Source organism: Parasteatoda tepidariorum, chromosome 1, assembly GCF_043381705.1.
Source record: "Parasteatoda tepidariorum isolate YZ-2023 chromosome 1, CAS_Ptep_4.0, whole genome shotgun sequence".
NCBI classification, from domain to species: Eukaryota; Metazoa; Arthropoda; class Arachnida; order Araneae; family Theridiidae; genus Parasteatoda; species Parasteatoda tepidariorum.
The window spans coordinates 107508461-107522976 of NC_092204.1; the positions used below are offsets into that span (position 1 = coordinate 107508461).

Below are 14516 nucleotides of genomic sequence, written 5' to 3' on the forward strand. Positions count from 1 at the left end.
TGACAAACAATGTCATTTTCTTAAGACAATGAAAAAATTACACACACACATATATATATATATATATATATATAGTAAAAATAACATTTAGAAACATTTAATGCCATTTTTTTTAACATTTTTCATTAAGAGTTGAAATTTTCATACTTGTTTAACGTAAGACGATAAAGAAATCATTATTGTAAGGAATCATTATTGTCATTAAATATACAAAACATACAACAACAACAAAAAAAAACGAATGAAAACCGAAACATTCGTTTTATGTATCTGGATACCCGTTAATGTAAGAAAAAAAAAATCAGATGACGTATTTTCTAATCTATCCATTGATTCATGCGACTCGATAGATGAATGAAGCATACAAATCGATAGAGCATGGGTTGACATCCAGATGTTAACAAATGTTTCAGGAAACAATTTTGAGTTCCTAACGTCTGACGTGACCATGAATCTTGTTATACATTTTAATAAATAAAAAAATATTAATATTTAACTATAATTAACATTAAATTAAGAATACATGCAAAAGTAAACAATAATATTAACATAAAGTCAAAAATAATGAACAAAAACTAATTGCAAAAGTAATTAAAAATATTGGCACAATTTGCTCGACATCATGCTTATTTACATAAACATTCAACGGAAAAAAATGACGTATAGATTTTAATAATATTACCGAACATATATATATAAATTTTTTTTTGAAAAAAAATATGAGGACTTAAATTTAAAATTATAGGATTTTTTTTTTCGAAATTATTATTATTATTTTTTAATAACGGCAGGCACTGAACTTTCGTTCTTCGCCTTAGAAGATGCCGGAAGTGTTGCTCATTTATCGTTACAAATGGGCACCTGTGAACCAAAGTCACGAAGGCGAGCAACATTACCCACGTTCATAGGGTGGGCCACATTCATACATTCACACATCAGAAGACAACACAGAGAAACATCCATGCCCAGAGCGTGATTCGAACCCGCAGCCATTGGCTTCGCAGTCAGGCACGCTAACCACTCGGCCACCTGGCCGGCTTTTGTGAAATTATAAGACTTCTAAAAATCTTGTTTGTTTTTGTTTTCGCTCATTTTATTTTTAAATAAAGTAATAACACTAATAATAAATAGTGAAAATAATTTTATAACTCTTTTAGAATATTGTTAAATAAATTTTATGGCACAGTAGTTTTAAGCCACGAACGTAGAACTATGCTATGAATACTTATGAATCATGAAAATCGGTTTTTACGATTGTAGAATATAAAAACGATTTTTGTTCTAAGTACAAATTGTAGATTTTATTATAGTCAAAACTAGAATTATTTATTTTTTGTAAATCCTACATCTAATTGGGAGATAAATTTTTCTATTATTCTATTATCCAATAAGAATAAAACTAAGTCTATATTAATTGTTACGGTTCAGATTCAAGTTGCACGAAAGTGTTGTTCCGCAATTACTACAAGTATTTTTGAGAATACTGACGCTGAATTCAATAAAAGACGCGCATTAAAGGTTGAAATAATTTAAGCAGTGAAAAACCTTCATTTAAGCCAAGTTAGAATTAGGAACTGCCTAATATGCAACGCTAGTTAATTTGAATGGCGACACTAAAAACCGAGAAGTGGAATGTAATTACAAAAACTTTACAGTTTGGGCCCAGATAGCCTGGTTAGTAGGACGTTGGGATCGTGTTCGTGAGAACGGGAGTTCGGATCCCGTCGACAGAAGAAACCACGTGCACGATAAATCTGTCGGAGTCACAAAGTCCTCCTAGATCCCACAGCAAATCAATATCTCTTAGAACTGAATTGGAAATGGATCGTTCTCTGGTTCAGGTTAAAATTACCATCTGAGGATGAATAAATGGGTAACGCGGCCTGTAAAACGGGCTGTGACGTGTGTGTGGCTGAAGTAGTATTTTCGGACACGGATGGCACAACTGTAGACAAGAAATGCACCACCTGCCCTGAAATTCGCTTGGTTTCCCAAGCAGGCTTGCTGGTATTTGGCAAGTGGCAATAGAAACAACAACAACCTTACAGTTTCATAAAACAAATGAGCTGATTATAAAAACTTTAACGTAATTCCACCTTTTGTATTGTTGTTCTTGATAAAAGTTCGTCAGATTTATGATTAAAAAGAAAAATTTCTCTTACCTTCAACAGTTTGACCTAGGTGCGTATTTACAACCACTAACGCGTAGGTTTATATGACTTCATTTTTAGTAAGCTTTCTAAAATCATATAGTTTAAAGAACACTTGTACGCTTATTAACAATTCTGAAAATTAATTGAATAAAAATTGCTAATAAAATATGGAGAGATCGATTTTATTAGTATTACTGATCAATACACTTATAAAGCGAAAATCTAAAGGGAGTCAAAAAAAATTTTTTCTTCTAGCAAAGTCTAATTGTATTTTTAAATTGAAAAAATTAAAAAAAGAAGTTTACATTTTAGACGCAAATTAAGTATGTGATGAATCAAAATCTAAATTAAAGAAATTCTAAGACCACACATAACACTAAATCCATATTATTTTAAAAATTAAAGACTGTCCTCAAAGAGTTGTAAAGATAGACACGCTTCGGTGGTTGGGGGCAATTTTTACACAGCTGATTTTACACAGTGAAACACTTGTCGGAAAAAAAGCAGAAAAATCTAAATCGGAACTTTAATAGCCAAACCGATTACAAAGCAAGATTTGTTTTTAGAATTTTGGCTTTTAGAACGAAATAAGGTCTCGTTACCAAACATTAAAATAGTCTCAAAATGGAAGGAAAAGAAAATAATAAAACAATGGATGATTTATTTGTAATCTGCCCGATAAATTCTAACGTTGCCCCTTTCTGAAAGAGGAAGGAAGAGAAAAATTGCTGTTGTTATGTGGAGTAGTAATAAGGCTGAAGTAAAACAAACAAGGGATCGTAAATAATCGTTTTATAACTCAACTTGCTGAGGAAATATTTTGTTCGATAATACTGGCAATTTCTCTGTTTGGCTGTTCTTCGAAAGCACGCTGTTGTTGCTTTTTAGCGAATAATACTAGTATATTAAAACTGTTGTGGATTTGAAACAGTTATTCATGATTTGTAGGTTAACAAGCGAACCCTGTGCTAATTTTTTAAAAAAAAGAGACACAAAATGTCAAAAGAAAGAATAGTCGCAGATTTGGGAAATTGATTTTATTTTTTTTACATATTTAATTCTTAACATTTTAAAAGTTACTGCTATGTCATATTCTCTGGACTCAAACATGGAGAAATTATAAGTTGATTTCAGTGATTTGCGTCTTGATGTAAGTATCTCCATAATGGCGATTTTTTTTTTTTTAAAAAAAGCAACAGCAAAAAAATTAAAAATTCAAGCAATTTATGGTTTGAAAGAGCAAATAATTTTTTTACAGGATAGTGGCATTGTTTAAAATAAAAGCTTTGCTTCACGTTTGAGGTACTAAAACCGTTTGGCTTTTTTTTTTCGGCGGGAAAATGTGCAAGCATTGAGAATTATTCATAGATTTTTATAATTTTAAATTTAATGGCCGAAATATCGCCAAATTAGCTTTTTTTAAAAAAGAAGTTTAATACTTTTTTTAATATATTTAAAGTGTATTCGTTTTTAAGTCAATTATTTTAGAAAGATAGTATATAATGTTTTTATTTCCTTTGGCGACGCGAAAAAGTTTTGAAAACTATCTAATTCAAGTCAAATGTTAGTAGGAAATGTTTTTAAAAATATGGGGAGCCATACAAGAAGAAAAAAAGTCAACCGAACTATACAAGCGCAAATATGTCTAGCGTTGTAAGACTAATCTTACAATGCTTAAAGAGAGCTCCCTCTACAGATTGTGTGAAGCTCTTCCGTTTACTAGGTAAAATTACAAAACTAGTTAAAATAAGGGTGTGAGGTAAACATTTAGGCACAGGTTTTGATACTGATTGGAATAAGAAGTATTAAAAGCATCCCTCTGCGAGCTTTTTTTGTTTCTGTAGTAACAGAGAACCCCAGAGTCAGTGGCGAGAAGAGTACTATAGTTAGAAAGACTATAAATTCATTAAGAAAAAATAATTACTCATGTGTTGCGTTGTTGTTTCTAGTGGCACTTGTAATTGTAGCGTAACTACCACTACAAAAATTAAACATTAATTCACTGAGACATGCTAACTGGATTCAATCACGAGGTACCTTTTGATAGATGAAGGTTAGCATGGTCGATAACTCCGCCCCCACACAATATTAGTAAGCCTGCTGAGTGAAACCAAGCGAATTTAGGACAGAGGGTGTATTACTTCTTTTTCAGTGGCTCCATTTATGGCCAAGAATACGACTTCAGCCACACACACACGTCACACCCAGTTTTACAGGGCGGATCCATTCTCATACACAGATCGTAATTTTGACCTGAACCAGAGAGCAATCCATCACCAATTCAGTACTCTCAGAGCAGAGGTATGATTTGTTATGGGAACTTGGAGAACTTTGTACCAGACAGATTTAACGTGCACCAGTCTCCTTTTACTTCAGCTGGCGGAGATCGAACTCTCGACTTCTTGGACGTATGTTCAACGCCCTATCAGCCATGCTATCACGGCACATGAATCCCGTTAAAATACTTAATGAAATTTTTAAAATTGTGTGAGAAAAGAATATGAATATTTTTCATCCCAAGTTTCTTTAAAAAAATTCTCATCTGGCGACATTTTCTAAATTTCGACACTCAATCGCAAGGAAACATACGATCTCCTGGAATCATACTTACAACACTTCTCGAGGCAATAAACCTAAATTGATTTGAAAAGAAAAAAAAAGCATTCTGTAATTACTAAAAATAAAGAATATGAAAACAGATGATCCCAAAGTGTTACACATCCGATGTTATCTTAGTTTTCTTCAACAACAGCAACCAAAAAAAAAGAACTATTTATAAAGTGTATTTTTCGAAGGTCAGTTCGGTCAAAGAATCGAGCGTGAAGCCAGATAGCATTTAACATAGAAAACCTTCCTTTACCCAAGACAATATCGCAGCTTTAGATCACAGATCTGTGTCGAGGCCTACAGCTCACTGATGATCACTCAAGTGTATCAATATCGACCAAAACATAAGTGTCTTGGGCATTTTATAATAAATTACCGAGGCTCACGAAGCGAAAATCCGTAAAATTAAGTAAGTAAAAATATAATGCTTGAAATTTTATCGGAATAATCGAAACACTATATACCAGAGTGTCAGCATTTTAAACTTTTTCAATATCTGTAGAATAAACAGTCCGTCTTATTTATGAATAATATAAAAACACTAAAATGATCTCTTAATCCTTTGCCGCGTATAAAAATTTGAAGTGAAATTTTAGTCAAGAAGTGCCGTAAGAGTTCATCGTATGCACAACTTTTTTTAAAACTTGCTTTTTTTTTAAAAGAAACTATTCGACAGATTTCGCTCATATCAAAACATTAATTAGTTTAAAAAATAAGTACATACTTCATTTCTCAAATTGACAAAAAGTGAAAAACCATTTATTTTTGTTTTATGCTCGATTTCCCAAAGCAACGTAAAAGATGAAGCGTATCGAAATTGAGCGTGATTAATTTCAAAAGTTAGTGAGGCAAATAAGATTGAAAAAGTAAATAAAATGTTGAAGTTTTTAACATATAAAGGAAAGATGAGAAGCATCAGATAATAAACAGTGTCAAGCAAATTTATATATCGATTTATGAGATCAGTTATTTCATGATTTATTTCCTTAAATTGCATAACTCGAAAACGTAAATCAATACAAAAAATTGTTTTATGTGACTTCTTTGTGACTCTTCCAATCACGCCAAACGGTTACAGTTAACTCTGCCAATTTGAGTTCATGCTGTAGTTTACTCGTATCAATGATTTTATAATGAAAATCTATATCAGTTTAGAAACAGGTAAGCATAATTTTTTGAAAAAAAATTTTTTTTTCTTCCAATTTCTTTGTTTAAAGAACATTTACGCATCGAACACAGAAGTTTGACTCTGATTCTGGAAACGGATTAACAATTCAAAACTTTTGCTACGAAAAAATTCAAATTTGATTCGAACTACTGTTCTTTCTTAGGAATATATTCAAATCAATATCGATGGTAATTTCTGCCGTTTCGACTTACTTTTACTTAAAATCAATGCTACGCTATTAATAAATCTGGAGAATATTTTAAAGTTTCTTTTTAATTTGTTGCAAAAGCTTACATTTTATAAAACACTTTTGCATGAAATATACTAAGTTCTCAAAATGGTTGTGGATTCAGTGATTTCCTGTCGGAAACTAACCTACACCAAAGAAACATATTGGGAACAAAGTATATTGAAGAAACATATTAGGAACTAACTAAATCGAAGAAACATATTGGGAAAAAACTACATGGAAGAAACAATGCTGTAGTTGGGGAGGGGGGGAAACGCCGTTTCTCAAATATTTTGTTTGTTATAATAAAATAATTTAAAATATTTGTAAAAGATTTCAAGGCAGTTTTTTTTTTTAATTTTCTCTATGTTTATTTATATTATTTTCACGAAGTGGAACAAAAATTTCTCTTCGGTTATGGAATTTTTTTCTTTTTACATTGATCGAAGTGCTAATTGTAGCAATCAGATTGGAAAAAGCAAGTGAACTTTCAAATCTGATGGGTGCAATTTTCGGGCTCGTTTGTAAACATACGCCATGAAAATAGTGCTGCTAAAAGATGAAATTTCGGAAACGAATATAGTGCTTAACATGTAACTGAAAAACTAATTAAAGTAAATATTTAAAGAGAACAAAACCTTTTATAAAGTTGCCTTTAATTAATTTCATGTGGTTTGTAAAATTGTGAATATTAAATGAAATTATACTTTTTCATAACTTTGTCTTACATATTTAATAATCTAAAAAGCAAAGGAACCAGTCGAAGAACAAATAATTATGTTCAAGCAATAAAAAAACAGGGGCTCACTTGAGTTTACTTACTTTTTATTTGAATAAAGACACTTTAATATAAGTAACATAAAGTACATAAGTTATTACAAATGTGAACTTCTCTTACTCTTTACTTTAACAAAACAAATCTGTATCCCTTTCTGCGTACATAAATATAGATATAAATATAGAGAAAAAATATAGTGAATGTAAAAAATTATTATTCTAAAATAGTTTTAAAAAATATTTAAAAAAAGATTTATACATATATATATAATATNTCTGCTGATTTCTTAATGATTTAAGAAAGGTTTTTAAAGCAGAACACTGTTCAACATATTTCATCCCTCGTCCGAAAACGTTATTAATATAAGTGTGTGTCTCTATACCCGGATTGCGGGGTAAACGCTAAGAATACGAAATTCAACAAGAAGCTGAATGAGGCCAACTTTTTACGAAGCCCGATTTTCGATTTTTAATAAGATTTTTAAATTCAGAGACATTTAGGAAATGTGTCTATATTTAAAAATCTGTCTGTGTGTCTATATACCGTCAGCTCTAAAAATACGAGATTAAAAAGGAATCTAAAAAAGTAAAATTAAAAACTAATTACGAAGCTCGATTTTTAGGCAGAGACAATCAAAAACATTAACTAAGTAAAAGCCAGTGTTTTAAAAATAAGCTATGGACGATTCAGTTTTTTTTTTTTTCAAATATTTTAAAGATAACTTTTAGCCTATAACTCTAAACAAAAAAGTTGTTTATTACGCATCCTGTTATACTTATATTTGTTATGCCAGGTTATCTGAATGATCAACGTGATCGTGGTGGCAAAAGCAAACTACATCACCCAAATATTTTTTTGCAACCGCGTGTTTATTTTGTTAGCTTTTAAATCATGATTTTACGAAACTAAACAATTTAAAATCAACGGTAATTGATATAAAAACAAAAGTTTCGTGCTGAATTATTGGAAAATGGAATTCATTCGATTAGGAATAAGCATATAAAACACCCATATTTTTATTCACGTCAAGAATTATTAATTTTACAAAATTAATGTTAATCAGTTCGTTTAAAAGGGCTTAAAAAAAATCAGCAAACTATTGATGTCAATGATGCTTCATTAATTTTGATAATAAATACTAAAGGACATAAAAATATGCTATGAGCTTAAAAGAAATATTGAGAAACTGTACTTATTCGTTACGGGGTTCTGTCCACATACTATTATTGACAGCCATGATGCTTATTTTTGGTAATAGGCACTATTGGCATTATGGTGATAGGTTAAGTTTTGATAGATATCAAATATACTCATAATTAGGTACAACGTATTTGGTGCCGATGACAACTGCAACAATACTGTACATTTTTATGGTAGATTTATTATATAGATATGTACAGGAGAGAGCATACGGAATACAGCTAATCTTTATTTTGACAGGGTGAACTGTTAGAAATGTGTTTTTGCTTAATCTAATAACGTAAAGCAACCGGAAAGGCAACACATAATAATGAATAAATAAAAAAACAATTTATTGTAACTTTGTTATTTGTGTTTGCATTTGTATGCAAGTTTCGTGCACGATTGTGTGTGTGGGAATCCAGCCTCCACTACAGCAGCGCCACCCCATTTTTGTAACACTTCGGCCAAAACGCTCAGACGGAGCGGTTGTTCCATATCTCTTGTTATTTTGTTAATTAAATTTGTTTATTTTAAATGCGTTATGATTCCTATTATACCTGAAGCCAACCTCCACATGGGGGCTCTGGCAGTGAACTTGGTTTGATAAAATATAATTAACCCAGATTAATCAAAGATAATTGATAATTAAGCACAGACGGTGTTTACTGTTAACTTGGATCACCAGTCGGGTGAGTTTCAATTTGAACTGTATCTTTTAAACTGTATCAATGGCATCTCTGTATCAATGGCATAACTGTATCAATGGCACCATCTGGGAGAGTGGGTGCGACTTCTGCTTCTATAATCGAACAATTCAATAAAAAGCTTGTAAAGAATTATGACCTTCTGAATTCTCCTAATTTGACTATAACAATCCAAAAATAACGGGGTTGTAACCCCGTTATTATAAGCCGCACAGGATTGGCTCTCCGGAGGGAACTTACGCATTTCTATCTCTTTGGAACTAAGTTTAACGGAGGCTGGCTTCTATGTTGAAGTTCCCCATCCCATAGACAACATAGACGACGTAGAACAATTGATTTTCTTTCTTCTGGCTTCATTGAGGCAGCCTTATGACAGTCTTGACTGGCATGCCTTTTCTGACAAAAAATGCTCTCAATCCTAATGCTGAGACTTTTCAAAAGAAGATGTTGAAGTCATTACTGTTGGTTCTTCTTTGCTAAAAGATTCCTTTTTTCCTTTTGAAGGCTGTCCGAAAGCCTTTTCGGCTAACGCCCGATGCTCTTCCCCTTCTACCTCGCGACGAAGAAAGGACATCAACTTTTCTAACAATTTCTCTTTCGTAAGTTGAGTTGTCTCTTCATCCTCCACCTCAGTTTTTAATGAAAATCTATCCCAAGCCTTTAATACATCACTTGGAAGACACGATTCAACAACTGGGTATAACATGGCAGCATAGTTTTGAGTAGTTACGCCCAATGTTTCTAGAGCTCTCAAAGATGAACCGAGCTTATCGTACAATTCGGAAAGCTTAATGTTGGCTCGGTTGTTTACCAGTGTTAAAAGATCCCATATAAACACGTCTGTTAATAAATCACGTCTGCCAAACCTTGACTTGAGATGCTTGATAACCTTAATGTAATTGTTCTTAGAAGGTGGATAGCTATTTTACAATACTGCGAGCTTTTGAACTCTGCTTCAAGGATGAAAGAAGATATTGAAATTTATCTTCCTCTCGTACACTTGCATCTTCGTCAATGCGACTAAATTGTGCCCAAAAGGCAACCCAAGTACGTGGCACTAAGTCGTATTCTTTTAATTCTATCTTTAGAAGTCTCAACTTCCCAACTGACTCTGTATCAGATAGTACAGAATGACTCTTATTTACTAGCAAGTAGTCTTCGTATTCAGTTTTTATTTCGATAAAGCGCTCTCTATAAGTTTCAATTTCATCGTAGTCTTTATCTGATTGATCACTTAATTCTGATATTTGACCATCAACTATGAATAAACGCTCGGCTTTATCTGCTAACTTATTAAATATTGAGGAAAGCTCCTTACCCTCGACTTTTTCCCCCTTCTTTTTCGTATCAAACTTATTACAAGTCGTGGTTAATTTTCTTCGTAAATTTGTTCTTTCTTTCCGTAATTTCTCAACCTTGTCGTTTCCTAATGCAACCTCTGCATCTTTTGCTTTCGCTTCGTCGTCAATCATTTTAGTTCGTTCAAAATCAACGGACGCCACTTTGTTGTTACTCAATAAAGATTCTTAATCGCTGCTTATACAGGATCTAATTTATCGTAATCTTAAGTACATAATATAAACGTATAATAATAATTAAACTCTATTTCGTATACTTAATATCGTGTAACATGTCAACAAAACTAATAGAACACAAATCATGCCTCTTTCTGTTGCCAGATCTGCTTATGCTAACCTCAGTAATAATACAAGTTCCAACAGGTTTACGGAGAGCAAATGAACAAATAGAAAATTTAAATTCTATCATAATTTCTGTAATCTCTAAATTATCAATAGAAGATCCAAACAAATGGTACACTTATGTAAAAGACATTCAGAAAAATCATTAATTCTACTTTTCAACGAAGTATTAAAGCTTCTCCTTTTCAGCTGTTATTTGGTACTGCTATTAAAACAAAACAAGATCTGAAAATTACAAATATGCTGAATGAGGAAATTCAAGCCGTCTTCGTTAACAGCCGCGACGACTTACGGAAACTAGCCAAACTACAAATACAGAAAATCCAAGATGAAAACAAACTAACTAGTGGCAATAAAACGTACACAGTTTGGACCAGGATTGAAACTGAAACCGAAATACATAGGACCTTATACGATAACAAAAATTAAACCTTATGATACTTTTGATGTCGAAAAACTTGCTTTTTCTGATGGACCTTCAAAGACCAGTACATGTGCAGAATACATCAAACATTGGTCTGATGATATTACTTAAAATGACATTTTCTTCAGAACTCTTTAGGGGACGTTCAAAGAGTACGTACTCAAAAATGGAGAAATTTTAACCCCCCCCCCCCTTAGAGTACGTACATTTTATTAGTCTAACCCCCTTTTTCATAAAAATTAAAATAATTATGTCTTAAATAAAATTAAATATTTATTTAAAATAATTTATTCATTTAAATTATTTAAACAATAACACCTAACTTTATCTTTGAATCAATAAATAAAAGAATCTTATCTGATCAACATAATAATTTCCTACGATCAATACAATTAATCTACAGTATTTTCCCAAGGACATTCCAAATGCTTTTCGAGAGACACTGATTTACTCATTCTAACAAGTGGTCGCCGTGTGAAAAAAAATACAAGAACAAACATATGTATAATACATGTGAAGGAAAAAGTCCAATTTGAATTTGGTGTATGCTTATAATGTATGTACTTTGTATAATATCTCCCCTCCCCATCGTACAAAATAGCAAATCCCCTCCCCCCATCGGGATATACGTACTTTTTAAACAGCCCCTTTAGAACATTTTTATTTTTTCCCAGAGATTTATTATTTTTATTTTGAAAATTATTTCTTTAATATTTTGATTATTAATACGTCTTTTGAAATCTTTTTCAGATGATGCATAATTATTTTAGAATGTAAAATGATATTTAGCTATTATGTAAATATTTTTTGATTTTTTTTTTTTATATGTCCACCTGAAGGCAGGTGCTTCTTGTCGGATGGTCAATGTGGGAATCCACTACAGCAGCGCCACCCTACTTTTGTAACACTTCGGCCAAAACGCTCATACGGAGCGGTTGTTCCATATCTCTTGTTATTTTTTTTATTAAATTTGTTTATTTTAAATGCGTTATGAATCCTATTATACCTGAAGCCAACCTCCACATGGGGGCTCTGGCCGTGAACTTGGTTTGATAAAATATAATTAACCCAGATTAATCAAAGATAATTAAGCACAGACGGTGTTTACTGTTTACTTGGCTTATATATATATATATATATATATACACGCATATATATGAAAAAGTTTAAAAACAAAATAATGAAAAGATTTAATCTCCTTATCAGCTCACACGATTACATCCGCAAATAATATTGTGCTTTCTAATATTGTATTACTATAGCAAAAAGCAAAATATATCAATACAATAGTGAAACGAGCACTCAAAAAAATTGAAATAAAAAAATAACACATTAAGTACAAAATATATACGAAATATCAAGCAAAAAACATAAAAACATTTTTGCGCTATATATATTACATTCTAGCTATCAAAGCAGTGTGTTTAACAGATAAATAGTCGTAGTACTTTTCAAGTGCTAATGAAGAATTGTATACTCACTTACTTAATAGAACTAAATTTTGTCAATAGCTTTTTTGATGAATGCCTCAAAAATAAAAATAATGCTAATTAGCAGCATAGCCCCCCTTTTTTTAAAAAAAAATTAGTGTTTTCTTTTCAGAATTGAAGCTGGTCAAGTAATTTAAATGGGTCGTTTTTTGACCTAACAATGACATAATATCACTTTGACATATACCCTGTAAGAAGTTGAATTCCCTCAAATATTTTTTCCAACTACAGCACTGAGAAGAAACATATCTGAGGAGCTAACTATTTATACAAAGAAAAATACATCTTGGGAACAAACTACACGGGAGAAGCTTAATATTTTTATCTAAATCAATTATCATTTTTATCAAAACAGTCATCTAAAATCACCTCCTATTAATCGTTTTTAACAGTACTTTAAAAAAAGTGGGAAAATTATAATTCTTTACAACGACAAATAGGATCTTAGCAATTTCTTTTTATATGTTAAGATAGTAAATAATGAACACAACTCCCTCTTGAATTCATGTTGATGAGTGTAAATGTCACGTGTCGTGATCCATTTTACTAATCGATATTTCCTTATTACTGAGCGTAATGATCACCTTATTTGATAACTATTGATTCGGTATTAACATCATCTACTTCTTCCGAGTGTATCATCTGAATAGACGAAAATTTTTTTGCCTGTTCTATTACAAAAAATTATCGGTCACTTCTTACGCCTTGAAAAATGGTAACTATGACTGATGTTTTCTTCCACAAATATGAAGTCTGTTTAAAATTCCATTCTCATTAACATGTTAAGCACGGGTGTTGAGCAATTCTATTAATGTAGTTACCACAGATGGTGGGTATCAAATGTGTATTATGTACTCAAACATTGTAGTGTGACACGCTTTGAATTTATGGATGTCACACTGTGCTCAACTTCCGCATACTGTTTTACTATTTGCAAGAAGCCCTCAGATATGAATAAGGTACGTACGGAAGATTTTCCAACATATTTTTTCTGGCCCATTGATTTTGTTTTTACCGACTATATCTGCCTTCAATATTATTTTTAACATACTTTTTTTTTTTAATTTTTATTATCCAAAGCTTCTCTGATTCGTTCATTTGACGATTCTTTAATACTACTTCATTTCTTTTTTTTTTTTTCTTCCCTTAATTGTTTCATTCACTCGCTTTATCGAGAATCATCCATAGTGCTATAATAGACCAATTCATAAAATTAAATGCCGATCCTCTACAGTTAAAATCCATCCTATTTAAATAGATTAATATAAATTTAAAGTTTAAATCGATTTTCGAACTTAGGAAAATCATAATAATAATTTAAATAATGAACAATTATTTAATAATTTAATCAATTATTCAATAAATTAACAGTTCAAAATCTTAAAATAAGCAATAAAAGTTTTGATATTTTTTTTTCATTACATTTCGAGCTGTATCGTTCCCCCTAACTATGACCGACAGACACTATAAATTAAAAATCCATGAAATGTAATAATCTGAAGATGACCTTCATATTATGGGTCGAGGGAAACTCCTTTACCTTTGTCTTCCGTTGCGGGAGCGAAACAATTAGTATACCGAAATAGTCTGCTGGGACAAATGGTTTCATTAACTATATCGTTTAAAACACCTTTTCGACCTTATTTCATTTATATATTATCTGCCTGCATTGCGAAAATTTCATACTCATGTCATTTTCAGATTAATTAACGAATTAAAATATTTCTGCTTCTTAATTATCTCTGAACAAAGGAATTGCGTCATTTCGTCTTTCATAAAATTTCGTTTTCGTGTATCGCTGATTGTGACAGTTCAATATAGGTTTATGAATGATTATTTTTTTTTTAATTAAAGGAAGAAGTTAAATTTGAAAAATTAAGAGATAAATATATCTCATTGCAAACCCATTACAAAAGTTTGCAAACGCTGCGAATTCAGTCACTTACATTATTCATTTTATAGATTTGTACGATTAAATTACAATAAATATAAAACTCTAACATTTTTTTAAGCGGTATAAAATTTTTAATCTATTTTATATTCCCCTTTCAAATTTAAGTCATGTCATGTCGCAGTGCCGA

At 31.4% G+C, this 14516-nt stretch overlaps 2 protein-coding genes across 4 annotated transcripts in view; one reads left to right on the plus strand and one right to left on the minus strand.

Annotated features, from left to right (window-relative positions):
- The window catches only part of LOC107439462 (rhophilin-2), a 105272-nt gene that overhangs the window by 78285 nt on the left and 12471 nt on the right, over nucleotides 1-14516 (minus strand). The gene's annotated exons all lie outside the window — the stretch shown is intronic.
- The window catches only part of LOC107439463 (NAD-dependent protein deacylase sirtuin-5, mitochondrial), a 48938-nt gene continuing 39430 nt past the window's right edge, over nucleotides 5009-14516 (plus strand). Inside the window, exon 1 of one of the 3 annotated variants that reach the window (XM_071184962.1) lies at nucleotides 5009-5169. The gene's annotated coding sequence lies outside the window, so the exon portion shown is untranslated. Of the gene's footprint in view, nucleotides 5170-13028; nucleotides 13395-14516 lie in introns of those variants that run through there. The other 2 variants (XM_016052069.4, XM_071184957.1) reach the window with 2 other exon arrangements.